Source organism: Lepidothrix coronata, unplaced genomic scaffold (assembly GCF_001604755.1).
Source record: "Lepidothrix coronata isolate B3197 unplaced genomic scaffold, Lepidothrix_coronata-1.0 Scaffold52, whole genome shotgun sequence".
NCBI lineage: Eukaryota > Metazoa > Chordata > Aves > Passeriformes > Pipridae > Lepidothrix > Lepidothrix coronata.
Window position 1 is genome coordinate 2684243 of NW_016690232.1, and position 27248 is coordinate 2711490.

General features: G+C 46.9%; 1 protein-coding gene across 4 annotated transcripts in view; it reads right to left on the reverse strand.

Moving 5' to 3' along the window:
- Positions 1–25785, reverse strand: part of GORAB (golgin, RAB6 interacting) — a 79178-nt gene extending 53393 nt beyond the window's left edge. Inside the window, exons 1-4 of one of the 4 annotated variants that reach the window (XM_017815888.1) lie at positions 25623–25785; positions 24220–24333; positions 7875–7920; positions 7248–7388 (exon numbers count right to left, since the gene is read on the reverse strand). The gene's annotated coding sequence lies outside the window, so the exon portion shown is untranslated. Of the gene's footprint in view, positions 1–4553; positions 4570–7247; positions 7389–7874; positions 7921–8053; positions 8072–8670; positions 8688–24219; positions 24334–25622 lie in introns of those variants that run through there. The other 3 variants (XM_017815889.1, XM_017815890.1, XM_017815887.1) reach the window with 3 other exon arrangements.
- Positions 25786–27248: the final 1463 nt, after the last annotated feature.

Genomic DNA, 27248 nt, shown 5'->3' on the forward strand with positions numbered 1-27248 from the left:
GGAGTCGGCTCCCACCCTTGCCCATCCTGCAGTGAGTCCCAAGAAACTGCATGGAAGGAGTCCCAGTGGTTGTGACACACCAGGGGTATCCACAATGACATTACTGCCCATCCCTCCAGCGTGATGGATGGCACATGACAAAATGGGCAGCACTTGGGCTGAGCAGCTGCTGCCCAGGGAGCTCTGGGCACAGGGTGAACAATTGCAGCTGCTTCCCCTCAGAGGCACTGGTGCAAGGCTGGCAGTGTTTCCAGGAGCTCTCCGCAGGGCCAGTGGTCAGGGGTGAATCTCATTTCTTTGTGGAGGGCTTGCACAGTAGCCATGTAGTGCTTTGCCATAGCCACAGGTTTTAGGGTATTTCCGTGTGCCCTGGAGAGGAGCTTGCCTTGAAATGAAACATGGGGATCAGCATGCACAGCTGCTCTTTTAGGGGACAGTAGTATCCACCCAGCCATATACCCCTTCTGGGCTCCACAAAAAGAGTGCTGGGACAGAGTGGAGAAATTCAAGACACATGGGGTCACCAAGTGATGCTTCAAGAGGTACCTTCTCCCCTGGCTCCCCTCAGGCAGGAGGAGAGTGGGCTTCTCCGAAGAGCCCCCTGCCAGCCTTCAATCCTTGGGGGTGAATCTTCCATCTTCTGTCAGGAAAAAGATGGAAGATTCCCTTGGCTGGTTATTGGTAGCTAGGCTTGGTTCACGCCTTTGGAAGCCCCATAAAACAGAAACTCAAACCTCGCTGCTCTGCAAGCCTGACTCTGCCAGGGGTTGAGCGGCAGCATCCATGGGGTGGTGTCAACTCTGAGCAGATTCCCAGTCTGATCCGTGCAGCCTGGACACACTGCAGTGATAAAAAGGACAGGGAAGGCTACAGGGGAGCAAAGAGCCCAGTGGAAGAGGCAGAGCTCAAAAGCTATGAGCTAAGGGGACAGGGATGTGAGCTGTGCAGAGGCAGCTCCCACCCTTTGCTGCTGCCTCCAGAACAGCAGTTTTTGGGTCCAACACGGTGCTGCCCCATTCACTCAACCCTGCATTCCCATAGCTGGGAGCAGAGCCAAGGCTGCAGGCACATTCCCCCATGGCACTGCTGATCTGCCATGGCAGCACGGATCCAGCACGGGAACACGGCTCCGGCAGCTGCAGTGTTAATGTGTGGCATAGAAAAAATAATCTTCCTTTTTAATGATTGCATTACAGAGGGTGGAGGCCGGGAGGAAGGGTGTCACTGTACTGGCCCTTGCTTGCCAGGGAAAAGACATCTTCTGGGCTGCAGCTTCCTAGAGAAGTTGAAGCCAAGGCATTATCCAGTGTAACTGACCTCTCCTTCTTCCATGAAAGCCCCCTCCCTGCAATTAATCTGAGTCCTGGAAACCCCTGCCTTCCGCTCTGATTTCCCAGTCCCTGGCAAAGTGTCTGACTCATCCCGCATCTCTCTGGCCGAGGCTCCTCCTTGCTGAGGTGATTGACTGTCACCCAGGGAGGGCTGTGCTTTGCTGTCTTCAAGAGGGTGGATCAGACAGCCCTGGCCTTACATCCCTGCCTTCGTGTGTGTGATTCCATGTGCTGAGCTGGCACCAGGAGGAGAGGTGGCAGGAAGTTACAGTCTGCTCTGATTCATCAGACCACTTTGAAATCCCAAATCCTCTAAATCTGAAAGGTCAGTTAGACAAGTGACTCCAGTGTTTCTGGAGCACCACCCCTACACCCTGATAAAAGTAGGACCTGTCCACAGAACTGCAGCCATCCAAACATCACCTGCTTAGCTTGAGTTTGTCACCAGCCCAGAGGTGAGAAAGGGATGCAGGATGGCTACATCAGGTGGGAACAGCTGCCCTAAACAGCCTTGCAGAGACATCACATGAGCAGGAGCTGGTCATGGCTTCATGTTTTTCAGTTTGAGGGATCTTTCCAATTAGACTTGTTTTCCATTTCTGCTGGAATTGCTACCTGGGGTAGAAATCATTTTCTTTATAGAGTTTCTTTTTCTTCCCCATTGTCCAAAAGCCCCTCCACTCTGCCATTGAATTCACAGACCCAAGGGCAGGCGGATTTTCTTCCACCTCACCAACCCCAGTGAGGCTGATTTCATAAGGCCTGAACGTGCCATGGACTCCAGCTGTCCGTCACCCAGCCTGAGTGCTGAGGGATATTCATCCCTGTCAGCATGCCAAGCCAAGCTTTGATGCCAAGGATATGTGAGATATTCCCGGGCCGTGGCTGGGGAATGAAGACAGCTTCCCCTCTCTGTGCCCGTGACACGCCGTGCTCGCTGACAGCCCAAAAGGCTCGTACAGCTGTGGGCTGACCTGGTCACACACCCCAGCTCTGTTAAGGACAACTCCTCACCCTCGTATAAACCCTTCACTCAGAGGATCACAGAGCGCTTTGCAAATGCCTGCTTATTAATCCTCACCACGGTCCTGGGAAGAAATAAGAGACACAGGGGAATCACCTCATTTGCTATGGAGAGGGGGCGCTTTCTGGGGCGAAACTGAGGCATTTAACAGATGAGAACAGGGCTGTTCCAGCAGCGCACCAGCCAGAAATGAAAGGAGTTAAAATCGTGGCGAATGAGGGGAACTTTAGGCAGGAATAGTGTGATTAATCACATTGAAACTTGGCTAAGACAACAGTGAAAGGCACCATGTGATTTTTATCAGGCTCTGTTAGTGCTCCACTCATACTCCAGTGTGACAGGTAATGCAGCATCCCAGGAGAATGGGCTGGGATGACAGGATCAGTACTCAGCTAGGGAGGGAAAGGGCTGGGCAAAACTTCCAAAAGCAACAGCATGACTGAGATTGTTGGACACGACCCACTGCTGCCCATCAGGCCTCAGGCTGGTTCACTGGCTGAGAAGTTCTTGCTCCTTGTGACTGCAGAGACGAGTGGCTCTCAGCCCATAACCCAGGACACTGTTGTCACCTGCTGTTTGTGTCACACACTCCCCCTACCCCTTGACAGGAGGTGCTTTTGGCAGTTCCCACTGCTGAATTTGTGTTGCCTCAGGCAGACAAGACGAAGGCATGCCTGGTCTTTACCTGCAGCTTTATTCTCCCAGTTAGTCTCTGCACTTTGGACTGCCTACCTCTCCTCAATCCTACCATTCCCTTGGAAAGCTCCTCAGCTCAGCCACACCCTCCTGCACGTGCAGGATATGCACAAAATCAGAGGCAGGCACAGCTACATAACACTCACAAGGTGGTTTACTAATAATCCAGAAACTATGCTTGCCAAAGTGGGATTATCTGGAAAGCAAACTCTACTCAGTTGCAAGACGAACACTGCCTGGTCCCCAAGCCCAAAAAAGCCCAGATGACAATACTGGCAAGGCAGAGAAGGTCACTTAGAGCTCCTTTCCACTCCAGGATTTCAGGAAACGTGAATTTGCCAATCCTTTAATTCTAACAGCTCATTTCAGAGCAGATCATACAAGACTGTAGGACTCTAACAGGGACTGGGCACACTGTGTAAGTGCACCTCATTTTGCAAACGCTACTGAACCAGCTCTAGATGATGGCAGGAGGTGGAGGATGAGATTGTATAAGCTGAATGAAGCAAGTGCTCAGTCTTTTTTTCTGGGCACTGATAGCTCTAGTAATTATCAGTGCCAGCCCTCTCAGCCCTGTGCCTCTGCCCAGGCCACGTATCACTCTGAGGTGGCTTTTGTATCCTCATTGCAATGAAGGATTTTATCCTGCTAAGGTTTATTATTCTTTTATAGACTGAAGGGCTTCAGCCTAATCTTTCAACAAACAAAAGGAATCTTTCAACATTTCAGTGCTGTTGTAATTGGCTCCAAAAATAGCACCCTCAGAGCCACATTTCTCAAACTTCTCAAGTCCAAGGATTAACCTTTTTTTCAGATAAAAAAAAAATAATCCGAAGACCAACTTGTATATTTTTCATATATCAAATCAAATAAACAAAAGACTAATATTTGAAAGTTCACAGAATCAAAGTTAATCTATAGTAGCTCTTATTTCCTCCCATTTTGTTTGCATCCTTGCTTCTGTGGCTGTCGGAGGGGAGGAGAGAGGGTTTACTATTGTTTCATGAGCCACTGCTGGATGTTTTATTGACCACCAAAGGCCTGTGGATCAGAGTCTGAGAAACACTTTAGAGATAAACAGGCTCGTTACAGGCAGCCCTGACTCTGCTCTGCCTTCTGGCTCAAGCTGCAGAAGTTCTGACTTTAACTCCTTTACCCACTGAAGTTGCCACCCCTGGGGACCAGGTGCTCTGCACAGCTCCGTTCATGCCCCCCTGTCCTGGCAATTCTTGTGCATTCAGTGTATACCCCTGGATCCAGGCCACGCTCTGTGTACTCCACCCAGGTTATCTCCATGGCAAAGAACCATTGCCCCAGGGATGCAGAATAATGCCAGTTTGTCCTGTATCTTAAAAAAGACAGTATGTGTCCTCTCAGAGAGGATGAGTTGTCTCCACTGCTCCTCTGTTGTCGTCAACGGCTTTTCCTGCCAGGAAAACTGGCCTCAGTGCAGCCCTCTCTCCCAACTCCCCCAGCTGTCTCCGAATTTCGCAAGCAGACACCTTGGCACCTCCCATTGCCTTCGGACCGTGTTAGTGTTGGCCGCCCGGGACTGATGGCTTCCATCTTCTTTCTCCTTGTTTCATTAGCTGTCACGCTGGGGGTTTTGATCTTCCCTGGAGCCAAGCCCTGCCAAAAGATTTACTCCGCTGCAGTGCTCCGTTTCACATAATTGCCAGGGAAAGCTGCGCAGTTGGTAACGACCAAGGGAAGGGAACAGGCTGGATGCACTCAGGATATGGCGTTCACATATTGTACTTTCATAAAGGTATAGCAATGGAAACATTCCCTATTTTGATTGTCCCAAAGCCACAGGAAAAAGGGAATTAAGGGAATTGATATGTCTGGGATAGATGCCAGCTCTGATTTACTCACATTTTTACCCTGATGTGAAATACCTTGGTCAGAGATGGAAAACTTTTATAGAAGACGTGAACCAAATCAGGCCCTGCAAGTGCTGGTCTCCAGCTAAGAGCTGTCTCAGCTGGCACAGCCCAAGAAACACTAAAACAAAGGAACTGGGAATCAAATGGGCAACAGCAGCTCTGTGAGAAATTTCTTCCCTTCCTCCAGAGGGTTTGGACATACCCACACTTGCAGTCTGCCTTCTAACCACAAAGTGCCTAAGGTACCAGAACACCAGTGAGTTAGGATGTAGGGCTTGGCTTGGCTCCTGGAAAGAGGATGTGCTTTATCATCAAATCCCAGCATGATTTGGTGTGGAGAGGCACAGAGCGGTCAAGGCAGAGTGGTGAGCCCAAAACAGGGTTGCCTTTGGAAGCAGTATAAAAAGAAAATATCTTTGCTAACATAACCTCACCTTCCAGTTTAACCTCCATGTTCCCTCAGAGAGTGCAAACATGCCTGCACATATTTTAGGCATAGCAACCCACTTCGGAAGAGTCAGATGTAGTGTAAGTCCAATTAAAGCAAAATGGAATGAAAGTCCCAAATTATTTCAATGTGTCAGAGTGAGGAGTTTGCAAATCCACTGGTTATTGCAAAGTTGTTCTGGGAAAAATAATTTCTGTATAGATTCCATCTCACTTTGCTGAATTCCATGGGAGTTTTGCCATCAATGGGAGAAGGACCAACACATACAGGCAGACTTTAGCCACGCATTAATTGTGCTTCAAGCCAAATGCATTTGCTCTTATGCCCCAGTCCTGCAATGGATTTTCTATAGCTAGGTCTCTGTCCCTGCAGTGATGTCCACTGAACTCACACCAGCGAGATCTGACTGCAAGATCCCATCTGACTGTCCAGAAACCTCTAAGAACATATATCTGCATTAATTTTACTGAGATTAATATGAGTTCAATTGAGGGCAGAGTTTGATGAAAATATCTCATAACACATCAAGCTGGAGGGTAGATCAAAGCTGGTTTTTAGCTCACTAATAAACCAAAACAGAAATAGCACTGCAGAGGAAGCAGCTCATTTGTTTGTGATGGCTCCCTTCTTTGGGAAGGTGAGCACAGAAACCACAGAATTATTAGTGCTAAAATAACTAAAACAAAACGCACAATTAGGCAAGCCTTTAATGTAGGATATCATCCATAATTATTTCTCTTGTTAAAATTCCCAAACACCAAACAGTGGGATGAAGCATTCTGCCCACATCACTCACCTCCAACCTCTGTTCAGAACAGGGTCAATTAGTGAAGATCCTTTCTTGATTTATGAAGCACAGCAGGGGTTTTTTGCATGTATTTAAATATTTACAGAACCCCAGAATTCTGGTAGCATAAACTAGATTTACACCAACTCAGAGTGCCACCCAAAGATGGGGTTCCTCCAAGGGTGTGCTCTACAGTTGAGCTCATTGCTCTCCAAGGGTTTCTAACACACAGTTACCACAGGGCAGATAGTGGCATGTTTTTTTAAAACTTGCTAGAAAGACATTTGGTCCCTTAAATGTAATTTATGTCATTCAACTAGAAAGTTTGTTTTCAGTATAAAATACTTTTTAATCACCTCTGTTAAGTCTTTCTACTTCATCTCATCTGGTTCCTATGGAAATGGCAAATCTTCCAGAACTGCAAATTTTGTTTCCTAGCCAATATTAGGAAAACTGGTTTTTTTCCACTACCTTCTGAGATAGTATTTGCATATAAATACTGTTCAAGTCTCAGAAAATATGTTTGAAATTATTATTATTCATTACACCGAAGACCTCCCATGTTTCTGTTTCATTTTTCTCCCTTTCCACATAAGCAAACAAAAAATCTTCCATTTGCTTCTCCACTAATCCTCACCTCCTTTTTACATGCAGTTCTTCTGTACCTGAATTCTTGTTATAAGTAAAAAAAGAAACCCAAAGAGAAAAGAATCCATGGCTGGCTGGCAAGGTTATAAAAGTCTGTAGTTGGTCTGGTGAAGCAACTATTTTTAAAAACTCTCTATTCAAAGTTGAACAATACAAGTGTAAGTGCTCCAAAAGGCATAAAGAAGGTTGTCAGGTTCTTTGCCATGGTTTGGGAGCCTCAGAGCAGAAGAGCATGGATTGCATATCTTTTTCTGTATGACAAGCTATAGTGAGCTGAACCAAAAGTGATGGACTTCCTGAGCAGGGTGAACACCTCACACATTAATGTCAAGTAGAAGAGACAGGTAGAAGAGACCTGAGTGAGCCAGAACCACTGAGGCTACTCTGCTATTGCACTGCCCTTTTCACAAGCACACGCTGAGGGTACCTGCTCATGGATTCACTGAACATCCTGGGCTGGTTGCTGGTGCTTTTTTTCCACCTCTCTGCTGTCCCCCACTCGCATTTCAGGGCTCCACCTCACTGCTGTGCACGCACTTAGGATGGCACTTCCAGGTGTAAAACGAGCCTCAAACAAAGGGAGAGACAACACTATCCATTAGGCAGTGAAACAGCAGGGCAGGGCTACAGACCTGTCAATGCAAGTGCTGTGCAAGCCTCTGCTTCCAAGTCTTGTGAAAAACCATCCTTCCCCTCTACGTGGAAGGAGGACCCAGAAGGGGAGATGCAGCTGGAGAAATCTGTTCAGTTTGGGCAGGAAGGAAAACAGGAATGTGTTTGCTCTCCCCTATACAGATCACTTTTGAAAACCCCACTTGTTCTGACATTGTCCCAGGCAAGGAGCAGACAGAGCACAGCACCAGATGAGAGCCACATGCTGAGATCAAGTGGTGAAAATCTTTCCTGTGTCTTTGCATTGCTCCCGCAGGGCACCTGAATACCAGAGACTTGTGAGCAAAGAATTTACCTTCTCAGTATGATCACTCTTGAGATTAGCACAGAAACGGAACAATAATATACATTTTAGCTGTCCCCTTGTTACCTCCTCACATACCTTTGAGTTCTTCAGAATCTTCTCAGTCGTTGACAAGGAAGTTCTCCTTTAAAAGAACAGAAAAATATGTTTTGTTACTGTCTTCACCGGGTTGTGAGATATACAGAATTCCTAATAAGACCATCCCCTCTATCCCTATAAAGAAGCTATGAACAAGCCAAGAGCCTGTGTCTTTTCACCTGCTTCATGAGCTACATTTTGGAGATTTTCAGGACTTGTGCAGCTGGGAGATGGCTAAAACAGTGCTAAGGAGGGGCACAGATCTCTGGGTTTTGCAGCCGCAGCACCCACGGAAAGAAGCCCTGACATGGATGCTGACAGTCGTGGGTGAACCTTCTTTCAGAGGAAATGGAGATGTGCTGGGAACCTCCCAAGAGAGCAAAAGAATGCTTCCAGACAGTCAGGTGGAGCAGCCTGCTGGCTCCATCAACCTGACGGACTTGGCAGCCTCTCCTGCTCCGGCTGGCCAGGATCCTGGAGTCTGCAAAGCTGCAGGCAGAGTTACTGAATTATTGGGAGAAAACAGATACCTGCATAAGCTTATACACAGTCACACACTCACACACACACATATAACCACACACATACATTTATACATATCACGGAGTAAGCCTGCAGGATATATGAACTCCTGGCACGACTATGCCTTATCCTATAATGACTAAGCTGTCTCTGTTAGGCATATTAACTCTGCAGGAGAGCTCTGAGATCTTCCTGGACAAGATTTAAAGATGCATTTTTATTAGCTTTTGTAGAAGAAGCACTAACTAAAAGCTCCAGAAGCTTGCCCAACAACCTCACATTCCCTGGGTTCCTCTAAGCCTGAGTCCTCGAAGTCTTTATGTAGGAGAGGCCAAATCCCATTTCCAGCTCCAGTCTCGGCACCAGGCTCTCTTCAAGGCTCTCCACTTCTTCAGCCCAGAGCTGCTTACGTCAGCAGTAGTTGGCCAAGAGAAAAACAGAACAATACAGCCTTTATAGATTAACAATATTTCAATTTACTGTAAATTATGCAGTATACAACACAGCTCAGAGGAGTAATTTGTCATTCTTTCGGATCCTTGCTCTCCTTTCTCTTCTTTCTTCACCTCCCCCTTTTCACTTCTCCTCTCTTCCACGTCTATCTTTTTGCCTCCTTTTCTCTCTCCTTTCTGCATTTCCTCCCTTCCAACAGATCCCACTATTGTTCTGTTCCAATCTCTACCTCTGTGTTATCTGCTAAAATCACTGACAACAGAACATCTAAGTGGAGATGCATTCCAGTGTCCTGGAAAGGGATGCATCAAGCAAAGAGAGCAGGACCTGAGGGAATGGAGGACTGGGATATGCAAGAAGAGTTAGAGGCAGGAAAGACCTGGGATACATCCACTGGTATAGGCAAAGTAGAGAACTCACCCCCAGCAGTGGCTAATAGAATTGCACTTCTGCCTGGAACTGTCAGTCCAAGAAAAATTATATATCATAGTCGTAAGGAGAAAAGTAAATAGAAGTGTTTCAGCTTTGGAGTGTTGGATATTTGATCTTATCTGGAACGAGTGTGTGTGTCCATGTGTGCATACATCACTGTTTTTATTTTATTACAGAGTGCTGTTATGCAACTTCCCTTCCCATTTTGCATAAATCTTCCTTTTCAGACATGTGGTCACTGGTTTAGGGAATATTTACTGTGAAATGCCTCCGTTTTTGCAGACCCAACTTTTCTTGGTTTCATTCTCGGGACTACACGGCACAACCAGAGCCTTTGCCACAGATGTTCCAGACATTGCTTTTAAAAAAATTATCCTGACCAAAATTGGTGCTCTGGCCCACGTGAACTGCTAAACATCATCACAAAGCAGCAATTAGTCTGTAAGTTACTTACGATCTTTGCCTCCTCAAACCTTAATGTTTAGGTCACATGGAAAAGTGCACTTATGGACACAAAACCAGGTTGCCATATTTGTTCAAACTCATCTTTGGTCCTCTTCCAAAAGCCAACCTCCCAGCTGACATTTGAGGTGTTGCTCACCTTATTTGGATGCCTGCTCAACGAAGGAGAAATCCCTTCTCCACTGCAAGTACAGACCTTCCTCAATTCCCTCTAGAATTTAGGCCTCCAAAACTCAGGAGTCAAACTCCTCCAGTGCTGCAAAAGCCCAAGTTCTCCATGGACAGTCCATCTGCAACACAAAGGAGCTGCTTCTCCCAAGCCAGGACTCAGAAGATGCTGTGCAACCTAGCAAAACTCCACTGACCCAGCTAGTTCCTGTTCTAGCCACAAAGGAACTCTTTGCCTTGCTAAGTTCTTTTTCTCTCAAGGTCACCTGACAAACAAAAACACTTTCAGAGAAGAAAACTCCCTTGAGCTCATCCCTTCTCTTCTTGGGATGGATGCCAGCCCACGTTCCCCTCAGCTCCTTCACAGCCACACAGACAATAGTTCTTCACCCTTCATTATGCATAAAGACAAGCTTCCAGGTGCCAGATGAAAGCATGAACACACATGCACTTCCTAGTATTAAAGACATTCTGCAAAGCATGGAAAACCTTCAGGACAGTCAGGAGAGAGAGCAACAGGCAAGATGAAACACTCAGTCTGCATTCCCAAGGCCTTCAGTGCACTGAAAGCTCTGGAGCCTCTCCCTTTTCCTTGGGATCTGGCTGCCTGTGCTACAGGCCAGCTCTGACACAGTGCTACTGGGATCACGCTGCTGTGAAAAACAATGGCAAATACTGATGAGCAGCCTTTACAGGGCCCTTCCCCACTTCCCATGGGAGCTGGCTTTGAGCTTGGGCTCTTGGTCCTCTATGACCTATGCTCATCCACCTTGCTGATCCTCATCCTGGATGTGGGGGGAGAGGTGTTCCCTATTGTCCGTGGAATCAATCAGATCCAGGAGCTGGTGTCCACGCCCTTGCTGCAGTGCACTCCCCCTGCCTACTCAACACCAGGACAGGCAATTCAAGCACACTGGTTCCTATCACAAATGAGTGATGATCTTGTTCTTCAGGCCACCTTCTCAGGTTGGAACTGGCCCCAGGCACAACTGTTCATGACACATCTCCAGGACAGGAGAAAGCTGGAGATCATACTGCTGCCTTTTAAAAGACACAAACAGGGAAACGTGTCAAAGTAAAATCACAGGGAACTTAATTTCACCATCATTCTTCCTAAACTCACAGGGCTCTTTGTGCCAACACTGTATTTTGCATCATGTTTCCTTTCTTCACAGTTTTCTGTTCAGCATAAAGTGATATGAGAGCACAGAAACCCATCACTGGAGACAGTGAAAGCCTTCCTGGATCATCTGTTTCAGAGCAGGTCTCTATCTATCCCCCAGTTTTCACTTGCTGTAAAGTTACCCAGCCATATGTTTGCAATTAAAGTCTCAGTTCCTCACAAGCTCATGGCAAATAGTCTGCTTCACCTGGGTCACATCTCTAAAGGGAATTCCCCCAGACTGGATTTGCAGGCCATATTCGGTGGCAGGTCTGACACAGGTATTAGCCATAATGGAATCCATGTCAATTATGAGTTCATCCATTCGTTTTCCTATCCAGGCCTCCCACTCAAATTTCAGAGATCTCCTTCTAAAATGCAACTTGACCCATTTTGGAACAGAGAGAGTTCCTTAGTCACTCCATTTGAGACCAATTAGGCTGTTTGATTTGGGATCCTTTATCCCTCAGTGCTCTTAGCCTGTCTGTTCCAATAAATGTTGCAAAAAATCCCAGTGTCTGAAATCCCCACGTGCTTCATGGACCCTATTTCCTACCCAGTAACTGCACTCCTTTCACTGATCTGAGTCAATCACAGACTCTGGGGTTCCTTTGTCTGTACCAGCTCCATCTTCTTGAAATGCCCTTCAAATATATGCCCGTGGAGGCCATGAGGATGAGAAGGAATGACTGACTTGTAACGTTTTCTCCTGGCTCAAGAGCTTGGAGCAATCTCTTTTGCAGAGAACCCACGATGTGAACACTCTCTAAGAGCTCACTTTTAATCGACCTCCCTGATTTGCTTGAAATATTGATCAAATCCTAACTGCTTCCTTTCCAACAACCTGATGGATGGTCCACTCAGCCCATGGGTTTGGGGAGAATTCCAGCTTTCAAAACAAGGAAATCACAGATTTGCTGTGATTATTGGAGCTCAAAGCTTTTGTTTTATGTGTCCTTCCCAGATGTTCCCAGCCTCTCATGTCCCTGTAGACAAGTCAGTGGTGCAGATTCAAGGCTGAAAACGGAAACAAGGTTGCAGGTTGTGAGAAGACATCTACCTGCTTTAATTCAACAGTCTTTAGAAGTTCACCCCGTGTTCCAATCCAGAATAGCCTGCAAGGTTTGTGAAACCAGGGTGCAACCACAGTACAAAAATAATTTAAACCCAATATAATGTAGACCTTTGACTGAGGAATGAGCCTGAGCACATATTTAACTGTCATCACAAAGACGGCTTTCCTCATTAGGTGCTCAGATGAATTGTTAGAGGAGAAGGGCTGGAATTGGCTCTTCCCTCCTGAGCCTCTGGGAATGACCCTGAACTTTCTGTGAGGGAGGTGTGTTTCAGAATCCAAACTTGAACCTGACTCTGAAGTTGGCCACTCACCCCCTCTGCACACAGCAGACCCATCCCAGCTGAAGGCCTCCACGGCCTTGTGCTACACTGGGAGTTCAAAACCCAGATCTGGATTTTGCAGCCAGGGATCATCTCCGACTTTCCCGGCTTCAGAACCGCAGTTCCACTTGCTTTATGTTACTTGCCTGTTGGCTTTGTGGGAAGAAAAAAGTATTATTATTAAAAAACCCAACCAGTAACACTCCAAAAGACAGCAGTGCTGTCCCAACAACATTCCTCCTTGCGGGGCAAGGAAGAAGACAACTAAGCACAGCAGTACCCACATCCTTAGCCCTTTGGGCCTCACGGCATTTTCCTCCTCTTTTCTCTGCCTTTGTTTTGAGAGTTTTATTTCAATTTTTATCACTTTGGCTCGTGCTGCCTGAGAGGCAGGGACCTCCTCGGTGTCGTTGAAGTGTTTACTCAAGACTGGAGCACACCCAAGAGGTGGGTTTCAAGCGCCTGAAACCCCACACCGTGGATGTTTTGCAGAGGGGGTGGCTGCAGCTGGCTCTGCACAATTTGCCCTTGGGGACAGGTTTGCCTGATGGGGTAGGAGGGGTGCTGGGAGTAAAGCAAGTCATCTTCATCCTCCTTCTCTGCCTGGTATTTGGGTGTGGAGAAGTCGTTGTGCTGCAAGATAGATTCTGCCCCTATTCTGGATGTTCTCCAGGCTCCCAGCAGTGCACAGGAACAGTGATCCTTAGGTTTCCTGAGCCTACAGCGCTGCCTGCTCCGGGAGCCCTCCCTGCACATCCTGAACCCAGGAGCTCTGATACCACCCCATGGAAACCAGACCTCCAGGCCTCCGTGTCTTGCTCATGCTGCTAATGAAGGCACACAAATCCCCCACTCCTGCAGCCCTGTAGGAGCAGTTAGGGATCAGCTCTTCAGTGGTACATGACAGTCTAAGCCCAGGACACATAGGCTTTGAAAAAATCTTTAGCACTGCTACTTTTTATGGTAGGTTGCATAAAACTTTTAGATCCAAAAAAAGCAACACAGTGTTCAGCTCATCCCTGTCCTCCTTGCCATCACCATCCTTGCACAGCCTTTTGAACTTGGATTAAGGCCTGTGAACTATGCAGAGCCTTCCTCCTAGACAGGACCTCTCCACACCAGGGAATCTATTCTGCAAGCAGCTTCATCCTGCTTTCCTCCATTTATATCCTTGGTGGATTTTCACTGAATGACCTCTGTTTCCATCCTAAAGTCTTCTCTGTTTCTCTTCATTGCTACCTGCCTTCCTCTTCTTTCTGGTCCTCCAGATCCTGAGCTTTTTCTATGATTTTGAATTTCTTTGCTCTTAAAGAGTGGATAAAAACATTTCATATTGGTGATAAGGTAATATTTTAAAAACAAACTTCTCATAATCAAACGGTATTGACAGATATATGAGCACATGTTCCACTTTGACACTGATTTTCTGGCACATTAAAAAAAGATATTTGAAAATACAAAATTTCAGAACACTTGAAAACCGTGGAAACAGGACTTTCTCATGTTATGAAAATGTTTCATTTTGGGGAAAGACTGGGTTTTCTTTGCTTTTCTTTTCTCCAGAAAAAATACTCAAAACAGGTACTTTTGAATGTTTGCACAAAAAAATAACATGTCTTGTTTAAAAATCTCCTAGTGAAAAATGCCCAGTTGGTCCCGGAGGTGGGTTCATTCCATGGTCACAGTCCCTATTGATGGTGGTGAGGTTGGTTATGCTTGGTTAAGAGGCACAATGAAGAACTAACAAACATCCTTTGCTGTTCTGTGCCTGTCCCAGCTCTCCTCCCCCCGAGCTCCGATCTCTTGCTAGGAGGGAACGTGGTTATTTGTTATTGGTTTTGCACCGACCATGGAGCCTCATTTCTTATGCAGCCTCCCAGGACAACCCCAGGTTCTCCTGTGCAGATGAAATATGGCTCTGTTGGTGCATGCTGACGGGCCCTCTCCATGGGCAGCTTGCAAGGAAACTCACCCGTGGCATTCTGGCACCATTTGGAGCCCATTAGCTCTGCCCCTGCTGCTCCTGCTTCCTCTGGCATTTTCAATGTTACCGTGGAATGAGGAGTGAGCCCCAGAAGAGGCACACACCTAGAATTATGGCACTTGTCCTGCTGCTGCTAATAACTACTGACACTTGGTTTTCCACACCTCCAAAGAGGTGAATTGAGTTTTCTTTGTTGTGCAGAAGAGCTCAAGATCAACCACCAGAGTGAATGGAAAATGAATTCTGGTCATAAATGGTTCCAAGGCTGCACCTTTGATACCGTAGCTTAAGTCCATCTGCCCAAACAATATTGGCTTTCTTCCCACTGCAGTTTTCTGTGCCTCCAAACCTCACTACTGAAATCAGGAAGCAGGCACAAAATGGAAGAAAAGAAAGGAAAAGAGAAAAAGGAACAAGAAACGTGACACAATTTTACTATTTCTCTAGGTTTTGTTAAGCTTTCAGGTGCAGTTGACTCACTGTGCTAGAAACTTTTCTGTAATCAGATGGGCAAGGAATATAACCTTGAAAAATAGAAAACCTGAGAGGTTTTGCATAATCACACACAACTTGTGCATCAGCCTAAACATCCCTTCTTCAGAAATGGCTTTGTTCTCCATTCAAACTTTGCCTCCCAGCCATTGCAGACATGGAAGCCAAGTGGTCTTTGGTCATGCCTGCCAAGAGTTTGGCTCAGAGCAGATCCCTTGCTGCACCATGAGGCCCCAGCAATGTCAGCTAACACAGCATATCCGAATTCCTGATCTCACTTGCTGGTGCAAGTCATTGGGAGTCCACTGCTTTCCGTGGGGCCAGGATTTCACACACTGGATTTGAGCTGCCACTGAGTTCAAATGCCATTCCTCTCAGTGTCAGGACTAAAGCCCTCCCAAAGAAGCCACGAGCGGCACGAAGGAAACCCAGAAATCTCAGCCTTTCCAAAACCAGCGGAGGAATTTTCCCTTAGTAACAAACCCCTCAGCATCTTTTGTTTTGGAAAGTATGATAATGTTTCCATATATTTTTTCCAAAATGCAGCCCTCAGGATCCTCATGTTGCCCTGATGCTGAGAAATCCCCTTGCTTTCCGCAGAAAAAGAAAAAGGATGGCCCACAGAGTGTTTGAAAGATGGCAGCATCCTCAAGCGTCCCTAAGCCTTGTTATCCCTTTTTTGATCCCAGGTTCCCAGGGCTTCTTGCCAGGTTGTTGGGGTCTGGCATCTCTGGGGGCTTTGTCTGGATTCTGGGGCAACACTCAGAGTGTCTGTGGGCTTCCTGTCCCACAGCAGGACTGAACACGGCACAGGGGCCCCAAGCCCTGGAAAACCAGGCAGCCGGCTGGCAGGAGCACAGGCTGCGCTCCCGCAGACTCGTGGCTGGACTCACCAAAACAGAACCACTCCCGAGGACTTCAGCAGCAATGAAGGACTTCCTGACAACAAGGAAAGATTTCCATTAGCAATGCCCCAGACAGTCCCAACCTGGAGTTCCCATGGTGTTCTGGCAAGGTGGAAAAGTCCTTGGTGCAGCCCAGCAGCTACACCACTAGAGCTCAAGGCTCAGGAACCTCCCCCAGGGCTGCTGCTGGGTCGACTGGGACCCTTTCCAACCCTCTGCCTCCCCAAGGCCTGGGGTTAGCTCTTGTTATTCTGGCTCCCTCCATACCTCTCTGCAGGAATGCTCCCTCCTAGGAAATGAGTCACACCTTACAGAGAGGCCGAGGAACCCTCCGGAGGTGCCTGTCTGCGGGTTCAGAAGGAAGGAGATGCTTGTGTCTGCCAATGGTATGTCTTATCCAGGGGCTGTGCCAACCCCAGGTGATCAGAGGGTACCCGGCCCCTCCAGTCCACAGTGCAACAGCCTTTTCCCTCTCCAGCTTTTCCCACCTCCCTGTGTGCCGGTGCCTCAGTGTGTGCTGGCACATGAACGGCACGGAGGGCGGGTGGGTCCCCATCAACAGGGCCAGACCCACAGTTTGAGCTCATCCCAGATGGTCCCCACGCTCCCCCAGCAGCAAGGAGAGCACGTGGGCGGCAGCCATGGCGTAGGGAAGGGAGTTTACTTCCCAAAACCCCACAGCTATCCAATAACAAAAAGTGACGGGGCAGGAACCCCTCCAGGCATCTCGGGTGGGTTTTTAATGCAGCATTCAGGCAAAATCTTTGTTCCAGGTTTTGCCTGGAGTTTATTTCTTAAGCACATAGACATCCAAGCCTGGGCCTCCAGCCCCCTGGCTTGTGCAAGAGCTCTTTTGCATGTAAAGTCCTCATGTCCACGTTCATTTCTGTAGCATATGGTGGGCTCTGCACAAGGCCTGGCAGAAAGAAATGGCACAAAATCTGTTGATAGATCATCTGTGGAAGGCCTGAACTCCAGCCAAGACAGATAAAAATAAAAGAAATTAAAATAGTTGTGTGTGTGTGTGTTTTATGAAGGGAACATTTATATTTTTAAACTAGGAGTAATTGTATTCTGTATCTGAAATGGCATCTGAAAGTGATTTAGTGGAACAATGTGGTTTCTGATTGGTGCTTGAACTAGTTCCAAAACATTTTTTATAATAAGCATCATAAAGATCCCAATTATCTGATCCTTTTTCCTAACATGGTCAGAGAGGATGTTTCCAAAGAAACGGCTTTTGGGTTGGTTTTTTTCCCCCTTTGTGACACTGATCCTGCAAACATTTACACACAAGGCTTAATCCTATGAGTAGTCCCAGAGAATTGAACCAAGGCAGCTCTCAGCAGCAAAGCTAATCACAAAGTAAACTACTAATGTTCAGATTTGCTAATCAGGGCAATCCATAGCCTTTCAGGGAAAGGTCTGCTTGTTATTCTGAGAGCCCTCAGGATGCATTTACGATTCAATAAAGGAGGCCCCAGCATTACCAAAATAATTACTTACTCAAACAAGCCTATAAAACTCGAGGACTGCCCCAAATAAAAGGAGGCTTCCCCCCCTCCAGTTTAATAACATAAATCTAGTGAAATGCATCTTGCTGCCATAAAATCAGTTCTACATGCCTTGGAAAACACTGATTTACTAAGTGGGCAGGGAGGTCAGATCCTGCTAGAGACTTGGAGAGCTCAACATATGGAGAGAAGTTTTAAAACTGAAAGTTTTGTCAACCCACAGAAATGGAGAGCAGTTCATATCTTAGCTTGTAACTTCACTCTCCAAAATAAGATGCATAAAATTCTACAGATTAAATGGAGCCATTCTGATGACTAGTCAGTAAAGGGGATAAACAACGACCCAAAAACTCACTATCTGTCCCAGAGTGGGCACTGTCCCTGCCTGCAAAACTGGCTTTACATTGGGAGCTCCCCCCTTGCTCTGGGACCCTGCAGGAGGGCTGGCTGTCACATCCTGGGCATTGCCTTTCCCAGGCAGCCCTCACGAGCCTGCAGGCACAACTCCAGCACCCTGCAGCACCCCAGACCTCCAGCCAGGAGCACTGCAGGGCAAGGCCAGCCATGGATTAGGATGGCACAGTTAGGAGCAGCAACAGGGACAGATGATTTCTTCCTGACAGAGACAAGAGTCTCTGACTTCTTAGAAACATCTTTTCCACTTTTCACCCTGCAAAAAAAGCCCTTCTTTCCTGAACTAACTGGCTTTGGCTACATCCTTCCTGCCACGCACCACAACAGGGGAACCACAGGCCATCCTTGACATCAAGTTTCTGTTCTCCTTTCCAACACCACCTCGATTTTCCTGTTTTGAGCAACACGGGATTTAAGGTGTTGCAGAGGACAGTTGGGTGCCACCCCAATACCGCAAGTGGTGACTAAAAATCTGCAGAGGTTCTTGTGTTGAAAAAGGCCATGTATGACATTGCCCCCAGAGTCCTCTTTCTCCACTGGAAGAAGGAAACTCTCCTCTGTGTAACAAAGAAGAAATATTCAAGCAGGGAGCAAAGGGAACTACTAGGCAGTTGTCCTCATTCAGACTAGCCATAGTTTGGGAAGGTGTGACGGATTAAGCAGCCTGTTTAGCCTCACACAGCAGGGCAGCCAGAGCTCCAGCAGTGGGTTTGCATTTGTAGTCAGGAGGAATAGGAAAACAGCTTTAAAAAATGCCAACTGACTTCTTGTGGGTATGAGCTGCTAGAGACCATAAACCACTCCTCGCAACACGGTTCCACACTCTCTGCAGCCTCACTCTGAAGCCGACTGTGGTTTTGCAGCACTTCAGCCCTATCCTGCACCCACCTCACCTATGAAGTGCTGTCAGACCAGTCCTGGAAGGTGCTCAACCCATGCAGCCCCCAGCACTATGCACAGGTAGTTAGGCTGAGTGTTTGGGCGGACCTGGAAGTGTCACCTAAGTGCAGCAGCCACCTCACTATCAGGCTGCCTCTGGTCCCTTGGATCATGATCTGATGATGTGTGAACACAGAGGTGGCCAGAAATAAATAACAGAAGATGCCTTACTCCCCTGAGCACCGAGGCTCTCGTGCCAAGAAATATTCTCGCTTCTCGCTGCTTCTTTTTGTGGTGGTTTTCCTGAGACTGAAAACGCTCCTTCACTGCAGAAAGATGCAAAAAAATTCCTGCTGACCTCAGCATTGAGTTTCATCTTTTTGAAGCTTTGTTGCGCCTCTAAGATAATTTATGAGGTGTCAGGATTTTCCGACCACAAATGTCTTGGACGAAAACCGTTTTTACGCTACAGATGCCATGAAAGAGAAGCAATTTCAGTCTGTTTTTTCTACAGCACTGTCTGTGTCCACAATGAAACATGGGTTCAGAGCTCCTGGAGATTATTTGTGTAAGAGTTGTCCAGGCCAGCGCTCCACTGAGACTCAGGCTGGGTCTGATTCCCCACCTTTGCCTCATTGCCCTGATCTTCTCTGTTGGGAGGGGAACTCCCATTTCCTGGTGCTGTGCCACGAAAACACGAGCTTGCCAAGTTATTCTCTGTATGTGTGTTTGTGTGTGTATGTGTTGAACAAGCCAGAAGTACCAGAAGTAAAAAGATCCATTAACAAACCACATTTTTCAACATCCACAAGGATCCCCAGATTTCTCGTCTGTGGATTTCTCTTCCCCGTGCTTTACATTTTCGAGGGGAAAAAAGGAAACCAACAGAAAAACACAAGAACCCAGCTTAGCCGCCTCTAATCCAGTATGCACCTCAGTCTCCATGAAAGTGTTCTTGGGACGACAGCAGTATTTCCCTTGGCTGGGATGCCCAGCCTCCTGGCTCCTCTTGAGCTGCAGAGCTGTAGACATTCCGCTGAGTAGTTTGCAACCCTGCCTGCCAGGAAAACCCAATGTCTCCGTGGAGAAATCTCAGCGGAGGAGTTTGATACTCAATCAGGGATGGAAAAGAAGGGAGTTTATGCCTCCCTGAGACCAATTCCTTCCCTAAAAAAATGTTAGAGCAAGAGGAAAAAAAGGGGAAAGGGATCATATTTATACAGACATGGGCCCAGACACGCCAGTAGTGTTGGTGTGTGGTGTATTCGTTTGTGTCAGGATGGGCCCAAGTCGTGGAGACTGAAGCCAAATGTCTGTTTAGGTCAGTGGGAGTCTATCAGCCTTGGATCGGGCCTACTTTTGAGTCTGGAGCTGAACTTCCAAAAGTCTGGGCACGCTTGCATTTTCTGGTGGGGGGGGGCTTGTTTTGGCCTGGTTTTGAGATAGGAACCAGCTGCAAATTTAGGCCTCCAAACATGTTCTAGGAAGGAGGTTATAAAAGAGCCCCTTCTTGCCCAACACATTTATTCCCTGTGGGCCAGATTCTGACATCTTCATTAACACTGAGCAGAGCCTCACTCCAAGAGCAGTTACATTGATTTGAATGGGCCTATTCAAGGAGTCAGCAAGTACCTCATGTCAGCAAGGGTAGCACCATCTAAGGGTCACATCTGTTTGCTTCATTGGCATAAATGAGTTTTTTCTCCTTCCTGCTATTAGCACACACTGCTACGGAAAAAGCACATTGGGTTCCTTTCTTCCTGGCACCTCTTCAGCAAAATGCTGGTGGCAGATTGCTCCTTACTGCAAATTACAGGAGCTCTCAGCTTGTAGGTCCAAGAGCTAGAAAAATCTTCCCATGATAAAAGGAAGCTGTGATGAGGTCAGTTCCTTCCTGAGCATTTCTCTAAACACCTTTTGCCTGCTTTCCCTCCCAGACTGCAAAATAGTGCCCACACATGAAAGAAGAAGAAGGACTCCACTGCCTACCAACACCTTTTTGTGGCCACCCCTTCCTAGAGGTGATTCTCCTGTGAGCCACAGTCATACTCAGTCACTTCCAATACCACATCTGCTCTTTTGGATTACTTTGACAGAACCAGATAAGGGACAACTCCTGTGACTGGTGATAGAGGCAAACGACCTACCAGAGTAGTGCCTGTGATGGACAGGATGTATCAGCCTCATGTCTCGCTACCCTAAGCTCTGAGACATCTCTGAAAACCAGCTTTGAACTGGACACTTAGGCTGTTGGAAAGCTGAATGAATCCCAGACTGAGACAATTAGGTATACCTGATTCACACAACTTGAGAGTTGTGCTCCTCACTCACACTCACACTTTTGAAAACCTCACTGACAACACCCAACACCTGCACCTTCATTCTCTCCCTCCCAGGACAGTCACCAGCTCTTGGCCCTACCTGTTTCAGAGATGACTAATTACAGGACATCAAAGCAAAGCAAAATTCATCCCCTCTGGTTTCTAACACCATAACCACAGCAGGACACCTCCCAGTCATGTGACTGAGGTTTGTCACAGGTAGATTTGCACTGTGATGTTAATATGGATCACCAGAACTATTTGAATTACACCTCCTGGGAAACAAGGCTGCTTAAACAGTGTGGCTGTGACTGTAAGGACAGGTCAGCCAGTGTCAGAGTCTCTTTCCAGTTGTGAAGGATACTAAATGTGCAGCTCCCACAGGCCAGCATGTGCAGAATAAAGGCATGTGATTTTTTCTAGTGTCAGCAATAGTCTGGTACCTGATAGTTGTGTGCAGTGTTGCTGTGAACCCAAGCAATCTATATTTTCCTTACTGAAAAGGAGGGAAAAAAATCCCCACCCTTGTAAGAGTCAGCTTTCCTCACCATTACCATCAGTTAGCGTGATTTTTTAACTCATTCTGTATGAAACTCCTCCTTTCCTGCCATTTTTTCTTGGACTTATTCTACACAGTGTTCTCAGATATTACAAACAGGTATCCAAGAGTCTGCTGCTCTTCCAGCAGGCACTTTAGAATTTCATGTGAGCAGCAAATTCTCTGAATCCCTGGTCTCCCTCAGAAAACTGACTCGACATTGTAATGAGAGTGATAGACTGTTGTTTGTCAAGAAAGACCTTCTGGGAGAGGTTAAGAAGATGATAACCTCTGCTCTTGTAGGTTCTACTCTGAATGGACTGATGAGCCAAAACCAGTTGCCAGTCCATGGAATTATAAGGTCTATAGGGGAACAGCTGAGTTCTGGAAAACTGCTGGCAGCAAAACTGGGATTATTGGTCATTTATAGGTTGGGAAGGATCACAGTGGCAGGACAAGGAAGTTGGCAGAACAGCTTGTTTGCACACATTTCACATGCAGGAATGATTTTTATATGAGCAAAAGTTCTTCAGGGGATGGGTCCTACTTAAGACTTGAGATCTGTGCCCACTTTAGAGGATGTGGAGGGATGGGATTCTGGTGTTAGTCTTGGTCTAATGTTCCCAGAGTCCAAAGACTTTGCAATGAAAGTTCTGAGTGAGCTGGAGACTAATATATGTGAACACAGGGAGTACTGGGGCACTTTTTGGAGATGTAGAGCAGGTTAAGCTGTTTTGTAAGATACAACTAATGAAACACCATTGGTGCCCTGAGGAGAAAGGAAGGGAATTGTATTATTATTATTACAAATGCAGCCACTGAGGCATAAACAAAACAACTTGCAGAAAACCAGACAAAGGAGGTTGCTGCAGAATCAGCAGTTTCAACTCAGGTTTCCTGTGTCCCAAACTAGCACTTGAACCATCTTCCCTCTCTGTGAGAGAGAAACAAGTATCAGAGAGCAGAGGGAGTCTCTACATTTTTCTAGCCCAAGACAGAACTGTGTCCATTGTTGGGACTAGCCCCCTAGGAGGAATTATTTCTATTCAGTTTGTGTGTGTCACAGCCAGATAATGCACTGGGTGGTATTTCCCTCTCTTCCCCCAATCTTTCTCTTTTATGACCACATGACTTCACCCCCTGTGTGAGTGACAGTACCCATTAGACTAGACTCTGATGTAAACCAGCTGTGTGGAGAGAAGGGGAGGAAGGGAGTGGGGAACAGCAATTTAGAAAACAATTAAGAACATCAATTCCAATTCATTTGCTTGGCCAGGATAAGTAATTTCTAAGAGGTAACTTGATCTGCAGCGGACTGAGATTAAAGGCGAACTCCACTATCTCTAGTTTACAGTCTGGAGGAATTTGTTTTAACTGGTTACCAAGGAGGCTGCATGGAAAAAAAAAAAAAAGGAAAAATAGAGAACTTTTGCCTAAAAATGTCTAAAAAATCCTCCTGATTTCTTCATTTAAAGAGCACGCATGGATTTATGAACTCTCTGAGTGTATGGCTGATTTGCAAGGCAGGAGGAGCAGTTCAACTTTTGGAAATAGAATCCATGCCTGCAGGAGCTTGGAGGTGCATTTTATCAAAACCAATTATGCCAGTTTACACTGCTGTTAAGATTTTGGTGTAAAGATAGACTAGAAACATGAGACAGAAGCAGATGCAGCATTCTGCAGAGGAAGCAGCAGGATCTGGAGGAGAACACAGTGAGATGAGCACCAGGCAGCCCCAAGTGTTCTTTTACACTGCTGCACTCTCTGCTGTGAAAGGCAACTCCCTGCACTGCTTTTCCACTGCCCTGAGTGAAATGGTGGTGAAACACTTGGACACCTCTCAGAGGTGCTGTGAGACTCCAGGAGTAAATACACCAATATCCCTTTGCACACTGAGAGTCTGAACCCAGGCATGCCAGAGCAAGGGCTTGTGACCCAAGAACACCAAGTGTTCTGTATTCACACTGGCATGTGAGATGATACCAAAAAGAGAGTATGTGAGTGGGAGAGCCACTGATTCTTTACCATGGAATTTCCCCCTCTAGGGCTCTCCCTTTCTACCCTCCTCAGGCCTCAGCACTTTTCACAACCCTGTGTCTCAGTGTTTGCCCCAACTCCTGCAGGCCTTGATCCCTCACTCTTGTTTTGTGAAATACAGTGCTGAAGTCAAGATTCCCTCCGACTCCAGACCATCAAAATGTTTCTTAGACCATTGGAGTTATCATTGGAAAACCCTGGTACTGCTTCTGAGCATCTCTCAAAAACTGCCACCATTGTGCTTGCAGGGACATAGAGGCCACAATGTGTCTCTGGATCTGCTGTGAGGAGCCCATGAGTGGGGTAAAAGCAGACATGGGAAAAAACAACTGTGAGCTGGCTCTAAGTTCAGAGTTGGCTTTGAATCTGCGTTTCCCTGGCTGGACCCAAACTTTTACCTCTCCTGTGCAACTCTGTTTGTCTTAGGGACAAACCACATTTCTGCCATCATGAGACAGCCAGCCTGCACTTTATACAGCTGCATCCCTGTAAGTCAGCTAAGGCTCTGGGGTGATGTAACCACCTCAGTGGAAATAGGAGCTGAAGAATGTGATGTGATGAATTTTCCTGGACCACCAAATAAATTAAAAAGTAGGCTCCCAGCCCAGAAAGGTTGCCCTCCCAAATAAACACAGCCCAGCCTCCCTTCCTCACACACACTTACCTTCTTCCATACCAGGAAGCTGAGCTCCTCACAGACTCCATTACAGACCCAGAATGAACAGGTTCTTCCAGCCAGTCAGCATCTCCCATGTGGTAATTGCTTTGGTGTGGGCATCTGAGAACAAGACACAACTGTATATACCAGAAATATTCTCTTTGCATAAACTTCTCAGTAGACCTACTTTTGTCCTGTTGCCAGGAAATGTATTTGGGGCCTCTTGCTAACTTCACATTTCTTTGATGAGAGGGGCATGGGCAGTTTGTTCCAACAGTTACAGGGGAAAAAGCAATGAGAAGAACTGAGAAACTGGAAATCCCTCTCTAAGCACATCAGCTCTGTCACAGCACATGAGACCGCCCTACTCCACCATCCTTCTTGTGACAGCCACACTTCTAAGGGTTGGAAAAAAATGGGGGAAACCCATCTTGCAAATGTGCTTCTCCAGAGCAGGGAACGTCAAAGTAGACAACCTTACAAGCGGAGACCGTTTATGCAGCACAGTGCAGTGAACTCCAGGGTGAAAGAGGGGCCATTCCACAACCAAGAGAAATGAGCAATGTGGGGAATCAGGAAATCATCAAAACCGGTTGGTTGGGTGGGGCAGGAATTTAAGAAAGCAAAAATGGAAGTGTGGCCAGTAAACGTGAGTTAACACCTTCCCTCTGCCAAAGAACACCACTAGGTCTGTAGTGACAATGAATGGCCAGGGCCAGGGCCTTGCTCTCATAATCTGTACTGACAATGAATGGCCAGGGTCAGGGCCTTGCTCTCATAATCTGTAGTGACAATGAATGGCCAGGGCCAGGGCCTTGCTCTCACAATCGGCTCAAAAACCTGCAAAGTGGGACATGAACATTCTGTGCCCAGTTCAGGTCAGGATTGCTTTGCAGCATGAGACAGGGCATGTTGCTTCCCTCGGCCCCAACTTGTGTGTGTACCCTGGGTGAGTACTCACCTCCCTCCTGAGGCTCAGTAACAGGTTTTTAATGCCTGGTTCTCTTAAGAGGCAACGTGACCAAGACAGTGCAAAGCACTTTATTTTTGTCCTGGAGAAACCATCCTCCTCAGAGTCCCTCACTCATTAGGACACCAGCCGTTGTAATCCAAGCTCCTTTGATGGAAGGGGTAAGTGGGGAGATTGCCAAAGGGAGGATTAGCTGATGGATGTCTTGAGCTGCAAGGGTGTCTCATACGGATTTGTGCAGGATTTTCACCTCAGCTGGCCTGGCTGGAACTCCTGTCCTACCATACCAAGAGACTCTCCTTGCAAGCCCTGCTCTGCCTCCAGCAACAGTGAGGCCCTGCCCAAGGGCTGGTTGCATGCTGTCATTGTCAGCTCCCTTGTAAAGGAAAGGTGCACAGCATCCCAAAGAAAACATAGCCCTAGCCTATGAAAAACTTACCTGCTGTACACACAAGGAAGGAGCAGCTTTGTCCAGAGGCAGGACTGACTCAGGAGGGATTCCCAACTTGGCTACTCAGTGATACAATGCTTGGGACTATTGTTTTCCCTTCCTCAGGACGGATTACTTTTGCTTCTCTCTGCACTGCACCCTTTGAGACCTATGAATGGAAGTGCTGTAAGCTACTTCGTGCTTTTAGGTCTAACCTTAAGTAAAGACATTTAGAAGGCACAGTTCCAAGACATAGTCCTAGACCATGTGATAGGCAGCAGGCTTCTTGCTATTCTCCAGGAAAAAGGAATAGCACGGTCCCTGGTTTTCTCTTGTCTGTGACTCTGCCTCCTCCTCACCTTTGTCTTGATCTTTGTTTTCTGCCCCTGTGCTTCTATGGATACATCAGGCTATTTGTGTGCACTATTTGTTGGGGGACAGAAAGGAAGGACAATCTGCAAAGGCCAGTTAGACCCACTTCTGCATTCTCGAGTTATGTGAGAATTTTCATTTTGAAAGAAAAGTTTTCTAAACCTCCACAGTGGAATTAAGCCTTAAAGGGTGTTAACTAAAAACACAAGATGATTATTTCCTGAAATGTCATTATTTGAAAACCATTATTACAATAGGGTGTGTGAGGATGAAAATAGTCCAGCCTGTCAACTCTCCTGCTTCCTACATCACCACATTTGCATTTCACACATGCCCAGCATGAGGCCACTGTCTTCTTTCTGGCTCCTGAGGAGCCAGAGGCTGTTCTGTCCACTCTTGACAGCCAGGCAGGGTACAAAGCTGGATGGGAGCGAGGCACTCTGTGCTGCTGTGTGCTGCCAGCTGCCCCACAGGTTCTTTATCCCACAGGATTACAAACCCATCCACGGGGGGGTGTCCACTCTTTTGTCACAAGACCCAGTAGAGCAGGACATAAAACTGCTTGTAATGTTATTATTTAGATGTTCCCTTGGGTTGTTTTCAGCAGAAATGTGAGTTGCTTGTTTTCAAGCAGAGGATCAGTTACAAAACCAACACGCAGCAGAAAGGCTTTTTTGAGAGCAGGGGCTCTCTTTACCACGTTAATTTCAGGGAAAGTTATTTGGGAGGAGGGAGGAAGTAGTTAAATCCTTGTTTACCATGCTGGAAACCCAAATCCCCTCGGTTTACACAAATAAGAGAGACAATGGCTCAGTGGCCTGGGCTCAGGAGAGCTGGGTTTGTTCCCTGCTCTAACACATACAACTCTCTAAGGCCCCTCTTCCCTCAAGATGAGATCCAACTCATTTAACATTGGTCCCAGCTGAAGGCCAAATCACTCATCAGAAGTGGAAGACAGGATATTCCTAATGTCAGATTTGTCCAGTAGCACTGGATGTACGGAAGTGTCTTGCAGAGGTACTGGCCTTGCTTCCCTGATTATTAAGCAGCTGTAACAACCCACTGGACTGAACAGCTGAAGTAAGACAAGATGAATGTACTCTGCTTTTTGGGGTTCCCATAGATGCAATGAAGCTACCTAGTCCTTCCCCACATGCCAGTGGGGTGGAAAGGATCCATGTATACACTAATTATTACAGCCTGCTCTGATGCTGAAATGCTGGAGGACATAAAAGCCTGACTGTAAGCAGATATATCTACCTG